The sequence below is a fragment of the Notamacropus eugenii genome, chromosome 7, assembly GCF_028372415.1.
Source record: "Notamacropus eugenii isolate mMacEug1 chromosome 7, mMacEug1.pri_v2, whole genome shotgun sequence".
NCBI lineage: Eukaryota > Metazoa > Chordata > Mammalia > Diprotodontia > Macropodidae > Notamacropus > Notamacropus eugenii.
In genome coordinates, this window is record NC_092878.1 from 110,154,772 (window position 1) to 110,180,753 (window position 25,982).

Here is a 25,982-nt window from a genome sequence, read left to right on the forward strand (position 1 = left end):
AAACAAAATAGATATACAAACAAAATTTTAAAGATAAGAGAGAGAAGCAGCAGGTATTAGAGGAGAAATTATTCCAGTGAATCCAGTGAGAGCTCAGATGAACAGATTAGAAACCTGCAGCATATAACTTGACTTTGGGATGTCTCAGTGGGGCCAGAAGACTACAAAACTCTGACCAGTGACACTGAGGCCTATTGGCCAATGAGTGAAGATTAATCAGAGGACATGGAACGTATTAACGGGAACCCAGGAAATTATTTTCAGGACCAACAGAACGTAACTAAACAACTGAAAAGTAAAGATTGGCTTACCACAAAATTCTAAATTATTAACTGAAGCTGGACATATGAATTAATGCAAGACCATGAACACTATGAAAATAATATGTAGGTAAAGAGATGCCTAAGAAATAAACCCTCATAACTATGAGAAGAGTTTCAGATAAAAAAGAAAATTCCTGAATCACAATGAATATAAGAATACCTATATGAAGGAAGAGATAAAAATTAGAACTATGAGCAATATAAGTACTCTAGAATAGAGAAAAAGAAGGAGAATAAGTAGTTCAGAATATAAGTAGAGAATATGACCAAAGTAACAAATGAAAATAGATAAAACAATATTCAATGATTAAGCTCTGAGCAAAGAATTATTAAAAAAAATAAAAGGTATAGGTGTACATGGTGATCCCTGACTGTAATCTCAGCTACTGGAGAGGCTGAGGCTGGCCAGTCTCTTAATTTCACATCTGATCTGCAGTGGGTTATGTCAATCTGGTATCTGCACTGTTTTGGTATCAATATGATGAGACCCTGAGAATTGGAGGTAGAGAGGGCATCAAGTTTCTAAAGAAGAATTAACGAGCCCAAGATAGAATGCAGCAGGCAAGTCAAAGCCCCAGTCCCAATCAATGGGATTGGGCATATGAGCAGCCACTGCATAGATCTGGTACAAATCTCAATTTATATGCTTTCTGAGATTTTCTAGAAGTTCAGGAATAATGATGTTAAACTCGTTCCCTAGTGTGTGATTATGTAAATATATATTATGTGTGTGTATATACATATATATATACATATATATATGTATGCTGCATATTATCTGCATGCATATAATATGCAACATACATAGCACCATAGGATCATAGATTTAGACTGGTCCACTAAACTGCATGTTTTGAATGAAGAAACTGAGTCCCAGAGAGCTTAGATGGTTTGTGTGAGGTCACAGAGTAAATGTAAGTAGCAGAACTAGGATTTGAAGCAAATTATTCTGACTCCAAAACTAGTATACCTTCTCTTATACCATTCTGTATGTTTATATAAAGATCTATGTGCATGTACATTATATGTGTATTTTTATGTGCCAATACATGCAAGTTTATATGTATAAAGAAGTTATGTAATTTATGATTTAGAAATAGATCTGTTATTTCATTAGGATTAGAAATCACTATGTGGAAACTCCTTCTACCAATTTAGGTTGGTATTTGATTTACAACTTATAATCTTAAAGAATTTCCAGGGGCACTGAGATGTTACATAAATTTCCCAGATAAAAAAGCAATGGTAGAAGTGGCACTTCAAGCCAGATATCTGATTCCTTGGCAAGCTCTCTAAAGTGTCTTCAGTTATGATAACAGCTCTGCCTCATTTAAATCCAATTCCCATTGAAGTAAAGACATCGCTCTTGATATTGGTCTTCAAAAACAAAGGATGAATGATACTGTTATCAAATACGTAGGCTTTGCCAATGATGTTCAGTAACAGACCAGATCTCTACTACATCACAATTGATGGAAAGATGTAGAAAATATAAGATCTCATAATATCTATTATTTGTTAATTATAAAAATGTATTTGACATTAGAAAAATATATTTACTTAAAAACTATTAGCAGAAAAGGTTTTACATTTATATATCACAGTCACTGAAGTGTGTTCAAAAGAAATAATACCAGAAATAATCCTGGTTATTTATTAATAAATGATCCTCTGATAATTAAAATGAGATAAGACATACATGAAACAGATATATGATTGTCAGAAATATTCACTATTATGATGAAAAAAAGTCATCATCAATGAGGGATTCCTTATGATTGGTGAGATCCTCTGCATGTTGTTTCTAGATGGCATTCTGTCCCCTGGATCAAGCTCCAAGACATTGAAGATCCTTCTGGAATAGATCTGTAGCCTCCCAAATCAGTTTTGTTCATTTATACCAAAAATATCAAATAATTGGATAATGTCTGTTGTCCAGATTTCAACATGCAGTTGAATGGACATATATAGTATCTGTCCAACAGTATACAATACTTAGGATGAAGAATGCTGATGGTCAGTGATCAGTAAAGGAGGGAGGAAAGGACTGGATTGCTTTTAGGAAATAACAAAGCCATTTTACTTGCCGCAAGCTTCCTTTAACACCAAAGACCATTATTTTCCTTTTTAATTTTTAATTTTCATTTTCTGTTATAAATTATCTCCCCCTCCCTCCTCCCCACACTTACTGAGAAGGAAAGAAATGTGGTATCTTTTATACACATTAACTCATGCAAAATAGATTTCTACATTATCCATGGTGAGAAAAAAAAAGCAAAAAAAATAAGAAAAAATGCTTCAATCTTGCTTGGAATCCATCAGTTTTCTCTCTGGAGGTGGAAAGCATTTTTCATCATAAATTTTTTGGAATAGAAAGACTGATATTTTCAATAAAAACTTTTTATTGATGTTGCCTTATGTCACTGAGACTTGTGGTTCACTTGTCATGCCCAACTCATTGTGATACTATTTGGGGTCTTCTTAGCAGAGATGTTAGAGTGGCTTGCCATTTCCTTCTCTAGTTCATTTTTCAGATGAGGAAACTGAGGCAGTTAAATGACTTGCCCAGGGTCACAAAGCTAGTAAGTGACAACTAGTAAATAAGTGAGTAAGTAGTGAGTGAGGCCAGATTTGAACGCAGGAAGATGAATCTTCTTGACTCCAGGTCCATCATTCTATCCAGTGTGTTATCTAACATGCAAAAAAGGAGAAATTTTGAACAGAAGAAAAAGATAGACTAAAATAAAATGTGATATAAAGAGAGGATGGGCTAGATGTGTGGTAAGAACAAAGTACAATAACAAGACTGACAGAGCTCTCCACTGGTACCTCCATGATTTGGGGAGAAAGTGAGCAAGGTCTATGAAATATAGGATAGATCCCTTTGTGATGAAATTTTTTGGAAAAAGTGAACAAGAGTTGTTCAGCATGAGAAGTCATGAATTGGTTGCATCATGAGAGGAACCTCCTAAAATGATTAGATAAGAAAAAAATTTGAGTACATGTCACATATTCCCTTAAAAGATGTCACAAGTATTAACTGATATTTTATTTATCTGAGGAATGTGACTGTGATCCTTAGTTTTTCTTAATTATCCTATTGTGGGATATGGTGCAGGAGAAAGAATACTGTTTATGAACTCAGAAGTCTTGGGTTCAAGTCCCTTCCCTCTTCTATTTACCACACTACACTAAGCCTCCACAGTCGTGAGTTTTCTTATCTGAACAATGAGGAGAGTAGATTAGACAAAGCCCTTTCCAGATCTACATCTATGATTCTATGAGTCTATCAATAGTGTCTCATGATATATGAACATTTCAGTGAGCTACGCTTTTAGACTAATTTGAAAGCCAATCCTTAAAATCCTTAATGGCTTTAAGTTCTCAATAATAAACATCTGTCTTAAGGTTTTACAGAGCAAGAAGTGTCTAGAGCTAAGTTGCTGGCTAGGAACAAAATAGTGCATAATGAAAAAGATGAAGCTGCTTAAACCATTATCATCTCAATGAATGCCATGCCAAGAGGAATCCCCTTCCTATCCTACAGTGTTAACATATAGTCAGCTTTTATTCCATTGAAGATTTTGTGCCAGAGTTGAAGCTGCAAATGAAACTGTGATGATTGAAGAGCGCTTGAAAATGAATTTTCCAAGCTGAAGAAAATAGCAAAACGAAATTATTGAACAAGACTTTAAAGGTGAATGAGGAATCGAAAAAGCACAGGTGTCATTGAATCTTCACTTCCCCACACTGAAAGATTAATACTCTCCAGAACCTCTACAAAGACAGCTGATTGCACTAAAATGCAAGATATTACCTCTCTGTGGCATTTTTTCTTGATTTTGTTATGAGACAGATCTTAACAGCATTTTAATTCATTGAGACAGATAAATGGAAGAATATAGAATTTTGACCCCAGAACTCAGGAAAATATGTGTTGTTCCTGTTCAAAGGCTTAGAAACTGAGGGACAGGAAAATTTGAGAGATTTTCTTTAAAAGTAAGGAAGGAATTGATATTTGAATTCAATTTGAATTTAATAGCTTTCAAATGGACTGTCCCTGGTGAAGTTCAGGGTCTAGTATAAAGCACCCTGTCATATATGCTTTCCTCCAAAACACCACTATTATACAGTGGAAAGTGAGTTAAAATGAACAGCAAGAGAAACCTGGAAGGGAAAAATCAACAATACCTTGAAGCCTGAGGATTACATGTGGAAGGGGTAATTCTGCCTATTTTCTCCCTTCCCAATTTATGAGGGTGAATGGGGCTGGTTGAAATATGACATCTAGTACAGTACCTGGTACCAAGTGAGCCCTTAATAAATTTTTGTTGATTGATTGATCTTATGAGTATATGAAAGTCCCATTTTAAGCACCAATAGCAGCTCTGTCTTCTACCCATAAGCATAAGATATTCTTCAACATAAGGGACGTAAGTTATTTGTACTGATCTAATTTGCCTGAGGGTGGTTCTGGTTTTAGGCTCCTAATTGAACTTTTTCTGAAACCTAAAACTAATGGCTCTTTCTCTGTCTCCCCATTTCCCAATTTCTGTCTTTTTGTCTCTCTAAGTCTCTGTCTTCGTCTTCTTTCTTGATGTGTTTATATATATATGTATATATATATATACATATATATACATATATATACACACACATAGAGAGAGATGTATGTATATATTGTATAATGTGTATATATGTTTATACATATAGTGTTGCATGTATATATTGTATAATATGTATATATAATATATTATATACATACATAATCAGTGTCTCCTCTATCAATGTCATATATTATATATATATATTACATTTATATGTGCATTATATATGATACATTATGTATAAGATGTTATGTGTTATATATGATATATAACATATCACATATTTCGAGAGAGAAGAGACAGAGAGAAATATATGTCTAAACATATATATAATATCATTATAGAATATAGGTTGTACTAATTTTCAGTCATCTATGACTGTTTGTTACCCCATTTGGGTTTTTTTTTTTCTGGAAAAGATATTGGAGTTGTTTGCCATTTCCTTCTCCAGCTCATTTTACAAATGAGGAAAATGAGGCAAACATGGTTAAGCTAAATCCAACGTCACACAGTTAGTAAGCGTCTGAGGTCAGATTTGAACTCAGGAAGATGAGTCTTTCCAATATCAGGCCCTGACCGCATACATAAATAATAGATGATATATGTAGAACTATGATTCTATTAACCTAAGAAGGGATCTTCAGTTAAAATCATAGATTTTAAATTGAATTTCAAAGAGTCTGATGTCCTATTTTTCCTAGTAATTATTTATCTTTTTGCTTATATATCCAGTCTAATATATTCCCTTTCCCACAAACTGCAGTCCAGTCAGATTGGCCTTCAACAGGGCTTTTCATCTACTGTCTCCATGTCTCTGCATTTGGTGATCTCTCCCCCTGGAATGCAGTCTCTGTTCACCTTTACATCATAAAAATCTCTCTCTTCCTTCAAGATACAATTTAAGTACAAATTTTTACCTGAAACCTACCCTAAATTGTTAGTGTCCTTCTTTTATAACTAACTTGTATTTAATAACCATTTTGTTAACTATTGTATATTTTAAAAGCTTGTTTTTGATGCAGTGTTCACCATCTTTAGACATTCTATATATGTTTATGTATGTAAGTGTTGTTCCCATTTATAAAATATGATCTGTTTTGTTGTTTGCATTTATACTCATGGCATAGCATAGTTTAATGTACTCAGTAGACCCTTAATAAATGCTTGTTGATGGATTGATTAAAAAGTACAACTTCTAAACAAAAACCAAACAAATTACCTTGGGCAACTTAAAATAAGATGACTTTCATTTCCCCATATATGTGAAATTGGGGATATGAACAAATGCTTCCTAAGTCCTCTGATCCTATTTGACATTGCTGTCATTAAAAAAAAAATCCAGGGAAAACAGAAGTCAGAAAGAATTTTCTCTTTCGTACTAAATGAAATAAGAAACAAATATCTTTAACAGAACTGGAAATATCTCAGTTCTTGAAGACTGATGATAAACATGTGGTCCCTCAACCTGAAAGACAGGTGAGCACAGCAAAGTTGGTTGGTTTGTTCTGCCTATTACTCCTTGTTAATACAGAAGGTGTGTGTTTGTGTGTGTGTGTGTGTGTGTGTGTGTGTGTATGTGTGTGTGTTTACATGCTAGGAGGTGAGAATAGTTGGGAAGCGACATTTTTTAAAAAAATCAATAATACATTTTAAAAACAGAGAATGTTGGTAATTGAAAAAATACATACATTAAAAACAATCACAGGATTGTGTTAATGTTTCCAGTGTCTTCTTAAAGGTATCATTCTGTTACATACTTTCCCTATTCATGTAAGTTGATTATAATTATATTTATTTTATGGACTCTCTAATTCTAAATCTTCTCAACATCACTTTGAAACATCTCATAGGAATATTCTTTGGGTAAAAGACAGCAAGCAAAAATAGAAAGAAAAAATAATTCCAGAAATTGATCATGATTTATGAGGAATTAAAAAGCAAAGATTTCAATGAATCTACATTTTCCCATTCATAACATGTATAACAATAACTAAGAGAATATCATTAATTAATATAACCTTCTGATATGAGTTGGGAGGGAGGATTATGGTGGTATGAAATTTTTATTACACTATCAATGATCATTTCAATTTATTATTATGTTGTATGAAAAGAGAGTACTGAATATGTTATGTGAAGAACAGCTAAAGGGAGAAACATTTTATTTCATTATGATTACTCAAGTATATTGCATGTTATCTCTAAGTGTTTCCTTTGAGTGAATTTTCCAGTTACGGTATCTTCAATGTTACCAACTCCATTAGCCATTTGGAACTTGTTCCTGATCAAAGATTAGTAGAGGCGAATTCTATGCCTCTAGCACAGCAGTATTTTCTTTATGTAACTGCTATAATATTTCTTCTCTTTGACATAAATAATGTCCAAAGAACTCCAATCCAAGGCACTTACAGTACAAATGGAACAAACACGAGATGATTTATGCACACTTGAGTGCATCCTATGTCTTATTAGATGAAGAAAAATTACTGTTTCTGGCAGGGAAACATTCCTCCCTACGAAAAGTCTGCTTTAGTAGATTTCCAAAGCTTGGTCTTATATCCCAAACAAATTCGTTTTAGTATCCTGTTAGTGTTTTTCACTCTTTGATCTCTGCGATGTGACAGATTATCTCAGTAGCCCTGAAGGAATTCTGAGATGAATTCCATTGCAAGCAGAATGCTACACCTACAGGATATGTAACTTTCCTTATATTATTCATTCACAAATGATTTCTGGTGGAACTTCCAACAGCAGATGTCATTTTAAAATTTTGTTTTTTCTCTTACTTGCCTGCATTTCCCCATTCATGAGACCATGGATCCACATTTAGGAACTTCATGATAAGTAGCGTCATAGAAACAGGAGTTTGAGGAAAGCCTAAGTTCAAATCCTAATTTAGAAACTTTCTGACTTTCTGACCCTGACCCTTTGCAAAAGTACTTTGCAAATTTTGAAGTGCTATATAAATGCTAGATATTATTGTTAACAATATGTATTTATATTTTTATTATATAGCAACAAGGATTTATTAAGTAAATAATATAAATAAAAAACAATTACTATGTTCCAGTCACCTGGTATGAGGTTTGGAATACAATAACAAAATAAAATCTTAAAACATAATGATAATTTTCATTATAATAATAAAGGCACATAACTTCAACGCACAGCAATTTTACATAGTGAACTATGCATTCTTGTCAATATATAACCATATATGATATTAGAATTCATCAGCGTGACTGCTATTTTGTCAGCTAAAAAGTCAAAATTAAAAGAATGGCTACATAAACTTCTCGGTGTTTGCCCTTTCTCCTCAGGCTATCATTTTTATGTTGAGTCTCTTCCATGATCCTTTCAAGTCTAAGACTAAGGGACCCTTTTGATTTTCTTGTTTGATCTTGTTGATCTATTGAAAGGTCAAATGTGAAGGGAGGCCAAGTTATTTGGAAAAAGGCCAATTTACTGTTCCAGAACTTTGTTAGCATGCTGTGAAGCTGCAGCTTTTTGGGGAAGGAGTAGACCAGGACTGTAAATTCATTTATGTAGGGGTCTCTCAGTATGAGAAAACCTCCTAGTATCATAGAGCAACAGCATGTCTGAGGCTTATTACCTTAAAGAGTTGTAAAAAGATGTCTAGGGGAAGAGGTGGGTATGAATCGGTGACTTGCCCATGGTCATCAACCAATATGTGGCAGAGGCACGTTTTAAACCCTGGCTTTCCTGACTATAAGGCTAGCCTCTCACTCACAAAAAATATATTGCTTGTTTTTATATAAAAGAAGAATTCTCAGATAAAAACTAATAAAAAAACAATGGCATTAGAATTCATAATAGAATCAGAAGAATAGTTAGCATCCAGGCACCAAAAGAAGGGGCTTACATTTGACATTTGGTTTGCTTTCACTATCTGCAGATCAATAATTGGACTGTTATAAAAAAAAAAAAAAAGGTGGAAAGACTTGTGAAAGCTTATGTAAAGCAAGGGTTTTCTTGTGTTATGTTTGTTTATTGTTGCTTTTTCACTGCAACTCAGACAGCTGTGTCTTTGATTGGGAAGGAAGATTATCAAGTTGATAAGGTCCTCAAAAGTTTCCTGTGCCTTACTTGTTCCCCACTGAGCTGTTTTCAACTCATCCGCTCCCCATGGGTTATTTTCAAACATCACCTCCATATTAAAGATGGAAAAAGTCAAGCAGCTCACACAAAAAAATGCCAAAGGTAATATGCTGCCTAAACCCAAGAGAACTGTTACACAGACAAGAAATTCAAGAATAAAAGTGGATTTTTCCCATCAAATTATCATATCCCAATGACACAAGTTACTGAATCATGGGGTCAGCTTTGTGGAACTGGCTTACTTTTCTAGGGTACAAATAGACACTCTAGGGCTGTCTATTTAAGTCTAAAACAAAACAACCAAATAAATTAGAACAATGGAACTTTTTTCAATACCCTCCTCTGTTGTATCAATTTACATCAGCAGCAGGAAGCATTTATTGGCTGCCTACTGTGAAACACTTCTGAGAAAACAGGAATAGGAACTAGATTCAAACAAATATTATCGTTTGGTTACTGATTATTATCTTGCTTACAACTAACTGCAATAAAGAAGTCACATTTGGGTACCTCCAAAATGCCTTTATTTATGTACAATATCTTTTGGCAGTTGTATACTGGGCAAATGCCAGAGTTTGTGACAAAAATTTTCCCTTCTATTTTCCAACTTTAAATTATAATTTCTTGTAACACACTTTCTGTATAGTGATGCACTTCCGGAGCTTGACTTGAATACATGAAATAAAATTTAAATGTCTGTCTGCCCTTCAAATGTCTCATTTATCCCCAACTTTCTCAGGAGTAGCCTTAGACCTTTCTGCAGATTCTTACTGGTTGTTCAATCATTCAGTCCTATCTGCCTCTTCAAGACCCCCATGGATGATAGCACATTAGACCTTTCTCTCCTCCACTATCTCCTGAAGCCTGTCAAAGCTCACAATTGTTGTTTCCATGACACTGTCTATCTAATCTTCTGCCATCCTCTTTTCCTTCTGTTTTCAATCTTTCTCAACATCAGAGTCTTTTCCAATGAGACCTGTCTTCTCATTACGTGGCCAAATATTTGTGCTTCAGTACTTGTCTTTTAAAAAAATAATATATTTTAGACTTATATGCTAAAACTTAAATACACAATAAGAATAGGAGAAGAAAGATATAAACTTAAATACAAAATAAGAAAAGAAAGCATTGCCATGTGCACAGAAGAACTTAAGAGAAAATTCAAAACATATAACATTAGATTTCAGTTTCAAGATAACCTATACGATAAATACTAAGCATTGTGAACCAAGCTGTCCATCATTTCTCTGCTTACTTTCAAGTTTTCTTTCGTTCTCTGCTGTGCACTTTTTGTTTTGTGTGTTATTCTCCCTTTCTCCCCTACCTCTCAAAAAAGTTACAATGAAGTTTGGATATATGCACATATACATATACACACAAATATATGCATACACACACACACATATATATATATACATGCACATACACATACATATACTTAGATATCTATAATCATATAATTCATTTGCATCTATGTAAGACCATACTGTACTTGTTTGCCCTCTGTTTCTCTGAGAGTCTTCATAAGCCTAAGTCTTTTCATGTTTTTTTAAGTCCACCAAATCAACATTTCCTATACCACAGCAAAATCCCAACATTATACTTTCTAGTTATTTTAAATAGTCTAGAATAATAATGATGAATATGGCTGACATATAGTCTAGTTTCCTTATTTTTCTCTTTTGAATAAATCTATTTAACTTTGCCTTTCTCTGAAATTGTGATTACTACTCTTGCATTTTTTCCAATAAATTCTGCTCTTGATCTTTATTTTATGTTTGCGTGTATTTCTTACTTCCTATCTCTCCTGACTGCTCTATTATTATTTAACCTACCCCTCCTTCAAAGATTCTTCCCTTATTCTTCTCCCATCCTTTCCCCTTACCCTCTTACTTTTATTTGAATTTAGACTTTTATAGCCTTCCAAATATATATGTTATTTCCTTTTTAATCCCATTCCCATTAATCCAGACACCCTCCTATTACCTGTTCCATGTCCTGTTCCTTGATCTTCTTATTTCTTTTCAAATTTAGAAGACTTTTACTCATATGCATATACATACACATACATACATTCTCACACACATATGCATATATATACACACATATGTATGTATGTATGTATGTATGTATGTATATGTGAATTTCCTTCTTTAACCCAGATCTAACAGTCTAATGTGAATAGGGTGTCCTTAGAATGAGTTATCTGAATTATTTTTTTTTAAAGTACTGATTGATTTGATCTCCTTTCTGTCCAGGGGATTATTAGAAGTCTTTTCTAGCACCAAAATTTAAAAGCATTGATTCTGGAGTGCTCAGCTTTTCTTATAGTCCAAATCTAATAGCCATACATTGCTACGATAAAAACCATAGCTTTGTGCAAAACACACTGTTGGTTAGTAGGGGAGAGAGAAAATTTTAGATAAGACACATCTGCCTTCATGGAGCTTGAAGTTTAGTGACAGAATAGGGTACATACTTAGTAACTACATTACTCACCGAGATATTTGGACTTCTGATCTCTTTAGCTCAGATTTTCCCTCTATAAGCATAAATGACTATTTGTTCCTTACTTTTTCTGTATGACTTGTTTCTTCTCATCTTATCATGTAGAGATGTCTTTTATGCTGTTTCCTGTGAAGTTCTTCACGTTACTCTGCTAATTGATTTTTCTGAGATCCTATATCGTTATGATTAGCCAGTCTGGCTATGTCAGCCCAAGGCTCACTAAGCTTTAGGGGCTCCCTATTGCCTGTCTTGACTTTTTCTTGTTATTGAACTTCAATGACTCTGAAAGAAAGAGTGAAGCTGATGACTTTGTGGATCTCTGACTCACTGAAATCCAATTTACCCATGCAAATCAGGACATTGTTACTGGTCCTCCTCAAAAAAGAAAGGACAAACAATAACAAAAACAATAAAATGCAAATTTGTACATTCATAATTTAAATTTACAGTTTCATAAACTATAAATTCATAATTAGTATATTCATAATCTTGACGCAAACTCTCTTCCTGGGCTTGTTACACATTACTCATCTTCACTAATTTCTAGCCAAAATAGACTATCTATGATAATTAGTACATAATATTCCATCTCCCATCTCCATAAACCCTCAAGTTTTAAATTCAGTACCCCTTTCCTCTACCTCTTAGAATCCCAAACACTCATCAGAGTTTACTTCAGGTATCACCTTCAGGAGGTCTTTCCTGGAACACTGAATTAATATAGCCTACTCCTAGATATTATTTTCTAGACATATATTTTCCTCCTATACATTTTATATTTATTTAAGATCCAAGACTATAGATTTAGAGCTGAATGGGACAATGGAGATAGCTCTCAAGTATAACTCTTTAGTTAGCAGGGAAGTTAAAAGACATGCCCAAAGCCAGATGGCAAATGACAGTGCCAAGGTTTGAATACAGAACCTCAGATTTCAGCATTATTTTCTATACCACACTGCTTAAAAGCAGACACACTTTTCCCTGAATAAAATTTGAGTACCTTGAGGGAAGGAATTATTTCATTTCCCCATTTATATCTCTAGCATCTAGACTGATTCTGATACATAGTGGACACTTAATGAATATCAATTTATTAGTAATTGACTAATTATGTATATTATAATAGCATCCTATAGCAGAATTTTAGTAATACAAGGAAACTCAGAAATCATATAGTCTACTTTTCTTGTTTTATAGATGTAGAAACAGAGACACAAAGAGTTAAATTAGTAAATATCATTAGTGGCAGGATTGGATCAGGTTTCCTGATTACTAGTCAATATTCCTTTGACCCTGTTACAACATTCATGAATTTTTGAATTTTTTTCTTTATTACAGATTTAGCAAGTATGAACATTTCAATATCCAAGGTGCAGAAAAAGAGGACTGCATATTAAGTTGTCAGCTTCTATTATGTACATTTCAAAATATATATCAAATTTAGCACAATAGAAGCAAAGCTATTCTACTTGCCTGTGTCCCTGTCTGAAAATTTTCCTCCTCCCTTCTGTGTTCTTTTACTATTTCATTTATGTTCTTTCCTTTCATTTCCTCATTTTTGTTTTGTATCACTATTATTAACCATCAAAACCTTCACCCAAATTCCTCCCTATCAAATGCTCAAGCCAAATCAGCAGCAACTTATTGAGCACCTACTATGTGTTAGGCACTTTAGCAAATACTGGAAATACACAGAAATGAAATAAAATCCCTTCTCTCAATGAGTTCACAATCTAATGGAGAAGATGGCATGCAAATACTTGTGTAACAGCAAGATATATATCGGTTAACTTGTAAGTAATATCAAAGGAAAGGCATTAGTATTAAGTACTAGGTAAAGCTCCATACGTAAAGTAAGACTTTAGCTGATTCATCATCATCATGGCTAACATTTATATCATGTTTACTATGCAGCAGACACTGTGCTAAGTGCTTTAAAATTATTAACTCAGTTAATCCTCCTCACAACAAGGTAGGTGTGAGGTAGGTGCTATTATAAATCAGTGTTTGGGAAGCTCCGTAGAAAAGTTTGGGGGAGAAGAGTTATTAGACTGACTACTAAACTGATATTATTATTATTATTATATTATTATATATTAATATTATTATATTATTATTGTATGCTTGTGAAACATGGACCATCTACCAGTGCCATGACATGAAACTGAATAGCTTCCATCTGAACTGTCTAAGGAAGATTCCGAAGATCACCTGGCAGGATAATGTGTCAGACACTGACGTCCTTGCTCAAACTTAAAGTGCCAAGCATTGAAACTATGCTTCAGAGAGTGCAACTCCGATGGAGTAAAGTTTAAAAAGATTGGAAAAGTTGGAAAGGTCATGGAGGATCAGGGAGGGATTTAAAAGTAAACAGATGCTTTTAAGTTTGATATCTCTTTTGTAACAAAAAGAAAAATGAAAAGATTCATTGCACTACATTTAATCCAAACTCTTCATTGGGGTAGAATAGCACTTTGGCCATGTGGGCCTCCTCAATGACACCTTCAACTCTTCTCGTCTTGTTCACCTTCTTGTGATGTGTATTTCAATAGCTACATTCTATTTTGAGCAATTTGAATAATACTTTTGCTTACATGTATTTTTTTCCATATGTCAAAACAAACAATTCCATTTAAAAGAATCTGCAAGAAATTAAATCTCCACTTGGTTATTCTCATTGTTTTGCCAAGTAATTTGATAATCGTCTTTGAGTCTCCTTGCTTTAATTCTCATCCATCTTCACCTAGTGTCAAATTAATCTCCTGAAAATACATTTTAATCATGTTACTCCAATATTGTCTCCTAAATACTTAAAGAATCAAGTCCAAACTCTCAAGCCCGGCATTCAAGGCCCTCTGGAGTCTGCCCCCAACAACCTTTTGCAACCACATGACTGACTGCTGTCCTTCCAAATTTCTGTTTACTCTTTATCTCCTTAACATCTCATAATTTTTCACCTTTGCACTTCTACTGTTCAATGTGGGTGCCTTCCACACATTTCTAATCCCACTGAATGATTTTATCCCCAGTTTATATTCCTTCCAGTTTGAAATGTCTTCTCTGATGCCCCTCATCCTAAAGTAATTTCTTCTTCCTGTTCAATTTTTAAGTGCTTATGGTTTGCCATTCCTTTGCTTAATAGTTGTTCACATTAGATTGTAGATTAATAGCTGGAAGGAACCTTACAAGTCACCTAGTCCAAGTTCCTCTTTTCTGCTGTGAGGAAACTGAGGCCTAGAGAGTTTCAATGACTTTGCCCAAAAAGCAACACATTATAAGTGGCAAGATCAGGAACTAAATCCAGGCCCTAAGATCCCAAATACAGCAAATTTTCTATGTACTACTGTCTTCTGTTGTGGTCATCAATCCCTATTTTGAAAAAGTATTGATATTTTTTTTTACATCACTAACATTTCCCAATATATTTTTGCCCTACCTTTTCCCAAAATCTCTCTCATAACAAAGAATTAAAAAATTGTCCAGCAAAACTAATTCTATGCAGGGTTTTATACACATAATAACCACCTCTGAAAAAATAAAGGGAATTTCCACTCTAAACTTCCAAGCACCTAGTTCCCTACCAGCCTCCCATGCCATCACCATGACTTTCTACAGCTACTACTGCCAACCCACCTCCATCTCTACCTTGGGGCTACAGAACAACAATGCTATGTGCTTCAGAAGTGGGGTGTTTCAGGCACCCAGCACCTACCAAGCTTCAGGAGGTCTGGCATGTCCTGTGTCCGGCTTTGCCTCCTTGGGTCTGAGTGGGAGCTATGGGGGTGGCAGCAGCAGTTTCAGCTTGGACCATGGGGAAGCCTACCAGCTCCTGGAGACCAATGAGATCACCATGCAGAACCTCAACAACTGCCAGTACGAGAAGCCAGTATGAGGCCAAATTGAGAAGAATAGGAGTGATGCCGAATCTTGATTCCCCATCAAGTTAGAAGTAATTAACTGAGAAGTTGCTGTCCACATGAAATAGCTCCAGACCAGCAAGACTGAAGTCGCCGACCTCTGCAGGACCCTTCAGGGGCTATAGATCAAGCTGCAGCATGAACGCTGCCCTGGAAGGGATGCTGGCAGAAATAGAGGCCAGTTATGGGGTGCATCTCTCACAGATGTCTTTCCTAATAAAACTTCTGACTTAAAAAAAAAAGGCAATCATTCCATTGGTTATAATTTTTCTTTGCAACATGACTAATGTGAAAATGTGTTTAATGTGAATGTATGTGTAGAGCACATATCAGATTACATGCCAATTTGGAGAAGGGAAGGAAGGGAGGGGAAGAAAATTTGGAACTCAAAACTGGTGGAATTAATGTTGTTAACTAAAAAAAAAATTAATTAATTAAAAAATAAAGATGGAAAAAAGGTACTGATCATTCTTCTCAAATATATTTGCATCCAAGCTTGGTCATTCTTATATAACCAGAATTCATTCAATTATTTTGTTGTTGTTGAACTATTATTTGCATCTTGTATTGTCAATCACTTCTTATTATGTTAATAATGTTTTATGCTTTTTATATCCCACAACCTGCTCTATGAGAGCAGGGAAGTTCTTTGTTCTCTATGTCTCTGTTTCTCTATCTCCATTTCTCTGCATCTCTCTCTGCTCTCTGTCTTTCTGTCTCTCTGTCTCTGTCTGTCTCTCTATCAATGTCTCTATCTGTCTCTCTGTCAGTCTCTGTCTCTGTCTCTCTCTCTCTCTGTGCATGTGTGCAAGTGTGTGTGTTTATATGGCAAATCATTCCAATATCTTTGCCAAGAATACTTCAAATGAGACCATGAAGAGTTGGATGTAGCTGACAAAAGACTGAATGACAGCCAATTATCTGTCTACATTTATAGATATAAAGAGATATAGCTCATATATTCTCCTTATATGTATATGAATGTGTATACTTTAAAAAAAATCTTCAACAAGTATTTATTAAGTAGTTTTTGTCAGTTGCCATGTGATGGGAGGGAATATAAATTTCAGTACTCCTTCCCTCTCCTTACACTGGCAGGCCAGCTCCCGCAGAGAGCAGCAGTTATCTCAGGTTCCTAGAGTTGTTAGTAGAACTAGACCTCAAAAATTATGCCTAAAGAGCTACCAAGGGTGGCGTTTTGTTTCATAGTTAACTCTAGATGCAGTTTGAGCCGTATTAGAAAGATACATGCCAAGAACTACAGCTACAAAGCGTTTCCCCCTAAAGCATGGGCATTTGGTTTTGTAAATATGGAAAGGGTCCAGTGGAAAAGTGGACTCAAATTTAGAGTACAATAGCTATGAGGCACACATATAGGTGAATATATGTGGCCCAAATAAGTCATATTGTCCTAGAGTCCTCACTCGGCTCTCTATTATCCCTTCAGAAAAGCAGCATCTCTTTCATACCGTTTCTCAATTTGAATCTTAAAGTCTTCCTCTCTGCAGCTCAACTCTTGATTGTCAGACCTTGTTCTTTCTTGAATATAGAGTCAGCTCTCTTTTCTGCTTTCAAGGGTCGTACTCCTTGAATGTACTTCCTCCTATTAGGGACTGCCTCTCAATATATGAATATAATGAGTATGAACGCTGTGAATCTCTTCTCCCTATTTGACACGTTATAATTAAAATTCTTTTCAACTCATTAACAGTTGAACCAATAGATGATTTCCTTCAGTATCAGTAGCTGGGCTTCATGACACCATCACCCATTGAGAGGGTAAAGTTTGGGGGTCACCATTCATAGGGCTTTTCCGAGACTATGCTCAGAAATTGAGGAACTTTGGAGAGCTAGGGGAACATTTTTTTTTTTTTTTTTTGCCTAGCCACTGGCCAGGTTTCACTTCTAATTCTATCAAGAAACTCGCAATTTTTAAAGAGACCATGGGCATGGTGTAATCTTTACACTTAGTCTAGTCTCATTTTTCCTTTTCTCATTGTGACTTAAATTCTCAGTTTCAAGGGTTGAAGAGCTTGTTCAAAGAAATAGCCCTTATCCTCAAGAAACTTACATTCCACACTGTATGCATGTGTATCTAATACACACATATACAAAATATATGAAAATTAACACAAAATAATTCAAAGTCACGTGAGCTAGAGTGGTCAGAGTAAGCTTGCAAGAAGGACGGGCAATTGCTTAAAGTTGGTATCTGAGTCAAACCTTCAAGGAAACTAGAGATATTTAAAGGATAGAAGGGAGGACAGAGAGCATTGCAGTGGAATGTATATGTGTGGAGGGGGCAAAAGGGAGCAAACTGTGTGTAAAAAACAATTTACTTAATTTATTTGGTAAACATTTTTCTGTATTTTTTTTAAATACAATATTTTATTTCCAGTTTCCGAACGTAGCCTATCTTAAACAAATGAGAGAAAGGCAGCTCCTGTAGCTTGAAGTTTATGGAAAAGTCTTCAGCCAGCAAATTGAGAAAACAGAAAGTATTTTCTTTCATGTGCTGTTGAGGTTGGGCTTTTCCAGGTCAGAAGCATTACTTTCTTTTGGATCTTATTTCAGTGCTAGCCAACATTGGGAATTTGTGAGTTTTATAGTTTAGTTTACTTTATCAAAAGGATATAACCATAATCCCTGGATTATCTGATATGTAAACACTTTTTCTGATTCACAGTCAATGTTCTCATGGAAATGTTTTGCTCTACTTGGTTTAGTATCCTTTGTATGTACCATTTAGACGGCATTGAAATCGAAAGTTGTTCAAATGCCTGGGAAGAATTAAATTCCAAAAAGCTTACACTGATTTAAAAAAAAAATTCATTGGCTTACCTCTGATGGAACCAAAGAGTGTGCCATTTTCTTCTTCCACCTTAGAGAAAGATATTGACCTTAGGTACAAGGAGAGATGATACTAAAGGAACTTACCTTTCACTACAAATCATTCTAGGCCCACAGAATGGGGTAGTCATGTGACCTAGCAAACTATATGCCTTGGTGCTCTGGACAGACTGTTCACATTTCATATCTGACATCATATTGAATTTTATATCTGAGAGCCATATTGCTTCCCTATTTCTAAAAAGTCAATAGACAGAACTAAGATTATCCCTTCCACTGCATGCATTTAACAACAGTAACCATGAAGCACTTCTTTATATAATTTCTTCAGTCAACTCAGAAAAGTTACAAAAAGCAAACAAATACCTTAGATTACCTCAATAAATCTGCTGAACTGTGGTCTGATGAAAAGAAAGAGTATTATCCTATCACTGTTAAACGCATTTTACCCTTAATTTTATATTTAAAATCATGTGCATACTAGTTTGCTGACTTTGTAATGAAAAAAATTGCGTTGTAAGGTTTTAGAGTTTTAGTTTTTTTGGATTTTTATTTAATAAAGTAGAACATTCATAATAATATATAACACTGAATGGTGAACCTAATTTAATGCTGATGAGAGTTCAGTGGAACAATTGCAACTGCTCCTTTGGTTTCATTGGCTGGCACACCTAACTCTATTGGACTTTGCCCACTCAAATTATTGTATCAATAAAGTCTCATATTGTTTTGTAGTGGAAAAGGAAATGATTTAGTGCTGGAAACCCAATGAATTTCTTTGATTCAGTTATGCAAATTATTTTAATTTTATTGCATGATATGAAGTTTATGGGCTTAATAAGTCCAAGAACTAAATTTTCATAACCCTAAGTTTTAAAAATTGCTGTTTCTAATTAGAGATAAAATATTCTTTGAGAATCAGAAAATCAACTGACTGTAAGCTCTCCATGCTCAATTTTTTAAAAAATATCACAATCAATCAATCAACATACATTTGTTACATACTTCTAATATGTACCCCATAATATGCTAAGAGTTAAGGAAATGAATGTGGTAGAAAAGACATACATGTAAAAAGGTAAATAAATTATCTGAGGCAAAGTAAAATAATTTAATTTATTGACATACAGATGTAAACTTTTAAACTTTTTGTACCTTTAAAAATTGTATTATTCATTTTTTTCTTTTTAATGTAGATATTTTATTCACATGATTTATCATTGAATTCACATGCTTCATACAAATATCCTTTAATTATTCATGGAACCATTTATTATATGAAATATTAAACATGGCTTTAATGAACAATTGCTTTTTATATGTCTAGGCTCAATTATATCCCATAGATTTTTTTTTTCCCCAGGGTAGGCCCTTTTAATGTGTCCTAAAAAAGCTGCTATAAAGCAGGAACCGGGAGAAAACACTTGCTTTTCTTCTTTACAGCCAAAAAAGAGGATAAAAATGGAACAAAAAAACCACTACAGGAATTAGCAGGAAAAAAAAAATGGTTTTTTTACATGGGGTATAACATTATAAACTCCAGACAACTCATTGACAAAAAGATGACCTTCCAAAGCTATCACCCATCTCTGCAAAAAGTGTATATGGACCGTCTGGCCAGTCAAAACCCCCACTCTCCCTGGAAATGTCATCCAGGTTTGTCCAAGACGCCAAGGGGCTGCCCATCTGCCTTGGAATGTCCTGAGAAAGCTCCGTCAGTGATTAGACCACAGGAGAAAACTCCCAGAGTCCATTCACATGGCAGGGGAAAACAAGAAGGGGAAACTATTCGAACTTTGTCTTTTTTTCTGGTGGCTTGTGGTCCCGTCCACCTCCTCAGCCACCAAAGCCACCCTGGGCACCGCCACCATGGCCGTGGCTGCTCCCTCGACCTCCAAAGTCTCTTGGCCCAGTCCAGGGTTACTTTGTTTCCACCGATCTCTCCATCCTCTACATCCTATAGACTTTTAAAGTGATTTAAAATCATGCATGTTCCCAAGCCAATGAAACATCTCCGTTTCTTAAAAACATTTCCTACCTTTTTGTGGTTCCTGACATTGTGCTTGATCCTTTTACAGTAGTCCAGCTCCCGTAGAGAATGTTTATAATCCTCCCCCTGCCACAAAAAAAAAAACAAAACAAAACCCAAAAAACAAACAAAACCAACAAAACACAACAACAACGCACTACTTCCTAGTATACCAATAATATTGCCCAGCATTCATCATTGCCTCAATTGGAATAAGACATCCAAGCCCAAGAGAAAGGATAAATCCCGCAAGAAACATTTTTGGTGAGGTGAATGTTTTGATTATAAGCTAGGTTCTCAGATCTTTCAGGTTTACCTGGATTTCTGACCACAGTTTTGGCATTATTTTGAATTAAAAAAATGAATTTCATAAATGAATTTGTCTTATCTTAATTTCTAGTCCTCCAGTCTTTACCTTCTCTTGCTTATGCAAATTCCCCTTACACTTCTCCACCTCCACCTAGCAATGATTAATACTTAAAAAACAACAAAAAAATTCGCACTCTTCCTTTTCTTCCAAATTCAAGAAGTTTATGCCATATTGTAGAGAAATCAATAGCAACCCTTCCAGTTTCCAGATCCTTTTGCTTGCTAACTGAGAAATGCTAAATTCATTTTATGGAATAGTTTGTCAGTTCTTAGAATTTTTTCATTTTCAACCCTGTTTTCCTTTGTACTTTGGTGCAACTGATACCTTTTAAATGTGGGCTTGAACGATCCCTGAAACACTTGCTTTTCCGACGTTCAGATAAGATATCTTCAGTAAAGAACTTAGTACAGTGCCTGGCAAATAATAGGTCCTTACTAAATATTGAATCTGTTTCTTTGCCTTCTCAAAAGTCACTCCAATAACTGTAAAGTGTGTTCTTTTAGAGGTATAACCTTTGCACATTACCTTGGAGTAAGATACCTTCTTAAAAAAACAATAAAGAAGTAATAACACATACATATGGCATGAAATCCAATACTCAAATGAAAGGAGAATAAATAAATTTAGAGAGACCAGATCAATTCTATATCTTCTGGTTAAGGTTAAATGTTCTCTGTAAGCCTGGCTGTTCACAGAAACAAACACGCATAGAATTTGCCATCATAAAATGAAATCATGTCAAAGCCATTGCCTGTCTTAAGTCATTTTCACATGATTGTATAAGTATGTACATAATGAATCCAAGGTAATTTTAGGAGGGTCTGTGTTAACAGTTAGAGAACACAGACTCTCTTTATTCTTTTTTATTCTTATCAAATATTATTTGCAATCCAAGAAATAAAATTATTGCTTAATAATTATTTAAGAAATAACAATTATGATGGTAATATACATTGGTATTCATATAATACATTAAATTCTAGAGAGCACTTTGACAATGGAGAGTTAATAAGCATTTATTAATTGCCCATAGTATGTCAGGCACTATGCTAAGTGTTTTACAAACATTATCTCTTTTGATCTGCACAATAATCCTGGGAGGTAGGTGCTATTTATTATCCCTGTTTTATGGACTAGGAACTGAGGTAAACAGGGTTAAGTGACTTCTGAGGGTCACACAGCTAGTCAGGGTCTGAGGCTGGTTTGGAAATCAAGTCTACCTGTCCCCAGACCAACATTCTACATTGTGTCACCCACCTGTCTCTAAAATATCTGAGCCAGTACTCACTGTAAGTTTTCTAATGGATAGAGAAGAGGGAATGGGGTAAATGTTCATTAAGTGCCCACAATGTGCCAGGCATTATGCTAAGTGCTTCACAAATATTTGCTCATTTGATGTATCATATATCATATTGGATATATTGTTTTATCCTCACAATTATACCATGAGCAAAATGTTACATGAATTATCATCATATTACAAATGAGCAAATTTAGTTTGAGAAGGATTAAATGCCTCACATTCATATGGTCAGTGTCCAACCTCGGTTTGAAATGACCAAAAGTCCAGTACTCCAGTTTATCAAGTTGTCTCTCCATGCAAACTCACTTGAGTAATTACATCTGGACATGCTCACTCTAATAGAGGCTACATTCAAGACCACGATGATTTGTCTCAAGCTTTTTGTTTTCCATTTGAGGAAACTGAGGTATAGAAGGCAAATGACTTTCCCAAGTTTGTACAATTAGTTAATGACAGAACTGAAACTAGAATCAAGACTTGGCTTGTACTTCAATGCTATTTAAATTGCCCCTTCTGACTTAGGCTGTTTTATAGATGAAGTAAAACAAAGGCTGACAGCAGTATTACTCACCCTCTGATTAGTCTTAAGGTCCAGAAAACATAAATCAGAAAAAAAAAAATATAAACATTTTAGCTGGCCAGAAAGGTAAGAAGAGTGAAGTAATGACTTGGGATGGAATACACAAGAAAAATAATGAATAGGATTTCCACTGTGGCTGGTTTTATCTCATATAATTAGTTGCAACACCCTATGACTCATTGCAGATGGAGACATAAACTTGGATGGCAGTGAGAAAGAACTATTTTGACAAAAATTATACTTTGAAATTTTAGCTCAAGCACTCAACATGAAAATTATCGCAACTGTTGTTTAACTACTGATATTTGTTAGGAATCTAAAATTAAATTTGGAAATGCAAGTTTTTAATGTATAAATACCACGAATAAACAAACATCAAGGAAATCAGGATAATAAAATATTTGTTGTTTTCCTATTTTTTCTATTTCTATTTTCTGTTTTTCAAGGTTTCACTGAAGAACTTTGGAATCAACTGTGAGACACAGGAGACACTGGCACAGGACCACCCAGCATGGCCTGTGCTGTGCTGTCTGAGCAAAACAGAACTACAGTAACTCAAAAGAAATGTAAGATGAACAAATTTAGATATCTCTATCCCTGTTCATATGTTCATATGGACTATTTGTTCCCAACCTGTAATGTCTTCCAAGCTCATATTAATTTGATGAGTCATAGTTGAATACACTGTGCATTGACCACTGATATAATGATGACATTTTGATCCTATTTGAGTATTAGGGAAAACTATTATTTCTTAATTTTTTAAAATTAAGTACAAATATATAATATTGATAAATAAATCATTACAAATTGGGCTAAGTGACGAATTAATAAAAGGCAATATAGGTTTGTGGAAAGTTAGAATTAGAGTGAAGAGAACCTGAGTTCATATCCTGCCTCTAACATATACTGGCTGTGCGATCTCAAGCGAGTCACTTGATATCTCTGAGTCCCAGGCAATTGTCTAAGATGGTAAATTGGAGAACCAATACTTTTATGTTTTAGTAATGAGTTTTCTCCTTTGACTATTGAAATAGCCCGTACATTGGTCTAACTGCCTCAAATATCTCCTCAGTCCTGTCCATCTTCCACTCAGCTGTCAAACTGATCTTCCCAAAGAGGAAATTTGACCATGTCATCCACTCCCCTTTCCATTCAATTGACTCTAGTGACTCTATATTGCCTCCAGTATCAAATATAACATCATCTGGTGTTCAAAACCCTTTATATTCCTATCCCTTCCTATATTTATGATCTTTTCCCATCCTTATTCTACCTTCTCCCCTTTCTCCACTTAGCACACTCTATGCTCTAGTGGCACTAACTTCCTTACTGCTCCTTGTACTTGATACTCTCTACTGGCTTTGCACATTTGGCTATCTGTCACACCTGAAATTCTCTTTCTCCTCATTTCCAGCTTCTAGCTTCTCTGGTTTCCTTAAATTCCCAGTAAAAATTCCATCTTCTACAAGAAGCCTTTCCTGATTCCCCTTAATTGCTTTCCCTCAGTTGATTATCTCCAATGTGTTTTGTATATATCTTGTTTATTCATAATTGCTTGATTGTTGATTTTCTCATTTAACTATGAACTTGTTAAAAGCTGGGACTAAAAGCTGGGACTATCACTGTTTGCATTTCTTTGTTCCTCCAGGGTTTAGCATAGTGTCTGGTGTGTGTGTTCATCCTTCATTGCCAAAGAAGACCATGTCATCAGAGAAATAATGACATGATTTGCACTTGTCTTTGTTTTGAGTGAGGGAGGACTGTGCAGGTCACCAGCCTCCCTTCTCCTCCAGAGCCATCTGAATCCAGTGACCAGATATTAGTCAGGATAACTGGAGATGACCCAGGATGAGGCAATTGGGATTAAGTGACTTGCCCAAGGTCACACAGCTAGTGAATGTCAAGTGTCTGAGGTGAGATTTGAACTCAGGTCCTCCTGACTCTTGCACTGGTGCTCTATCCACTGCACCACCTAGCTGCCCCAGTGTCTGGTAAATAAAAGTTGTTTAAAAAATGTTTTGTTTGCTAACTGACTGACTTTTACATGCAAATGAAATCAAAGATACAGTTCAAACATTAACTTAATTTTAGAAATAAGAATCTTAACCAGAGTAATTTCTACATGTGTCTGTGGATTGAGGATATCCTTAATAAAAAAAAAAATAGAAGAAAACAAGAAAAAATTCACAAATGGTATTCTATAGCAGACTATGGTTGGATGAGGGATGTAGAGGATAAATGATCCCATTGGGCTTATGGTTTGTGGACTTAAAACTTATTCATTATAACAGAAGACAGACTGAAAGGTTCTCTTCCAACAAAGTGTCCCTAATCGATGAATTGAAATTATCATGAATAAACTTAGGTGGGGCAGGATTGGTGACTCCATAAGATTGCTGCATAGATTCAATATCATAGTCAACTATTCAATGACTCTCTGCCAATGAGTATCGATATAGAACAGAATCATATCCTCAAAATGGGCATCAATCATTGCAATATCAGACACCCAATGCAGACTCCAAATGGAATAAGATCCCCTACAGAAGCTGATGTCCTCCATATTCTTTAATTCACTTGTGGAACTGCATACTGACCTAACAAATTCAAGGTTAGTATGAAACCTCTTAAAGAAGTTCTACAAACACACAAACTTTGACACTCTTCCAGTTAAAGAAGAAGTGGAGGAAATATTTACATTTAGATTATCTTCTGCAGTTTAATGCACAATATGTTGATCTGGTTTATCAGTGCATATATTTCAGCCAGACATCACAGATAAACAAAGTTCTGGGAAAAGTATGAGGAAGAAAAAGAATGGTTTGTATTAAGAAAGTTGATTAGAGCTTTCAGTGATCCCATGATGTCTTTCAAATGAAACCCCTCTTTTTAAAACCAGTATTCTTAAAATAAGGCTATATGTCTATGATGATTTTAATCAATAAACAAATATTTGTTAAATACCTACTGTTGAGATTAGAGTTGGGAGAACTGGTTCAGATTTGAAAGAATTCATTTAGACCTTCTCTTTAGCCATTGGGTGCCATTGTGTCAATAAATGACACAAAAGCGCATGGTCTTGAGATTTAGCAAAGAGCTAAAGGCACTAATATAGCAAAAGAACCAGACTTATATAGACAGAAAACTATATAGCCTGTAGAATAATGATATGATTTTTTTGCGTGGGGGTTGGAGATTTAGGGACAGTATGAGGAAGATGAAAGACACAAGATAAGGGAGACAGGGGAGACTTTATGTTTCAGGATAGGGGGAAATAAGGAATTTTATGGTCCAGGATAAGGGGGAAGTTTCATGGTATTTCAAGATAAGTGGGAGAGACTTTATGATGCTCTCAAGCTTAGGAGGGGCCTCA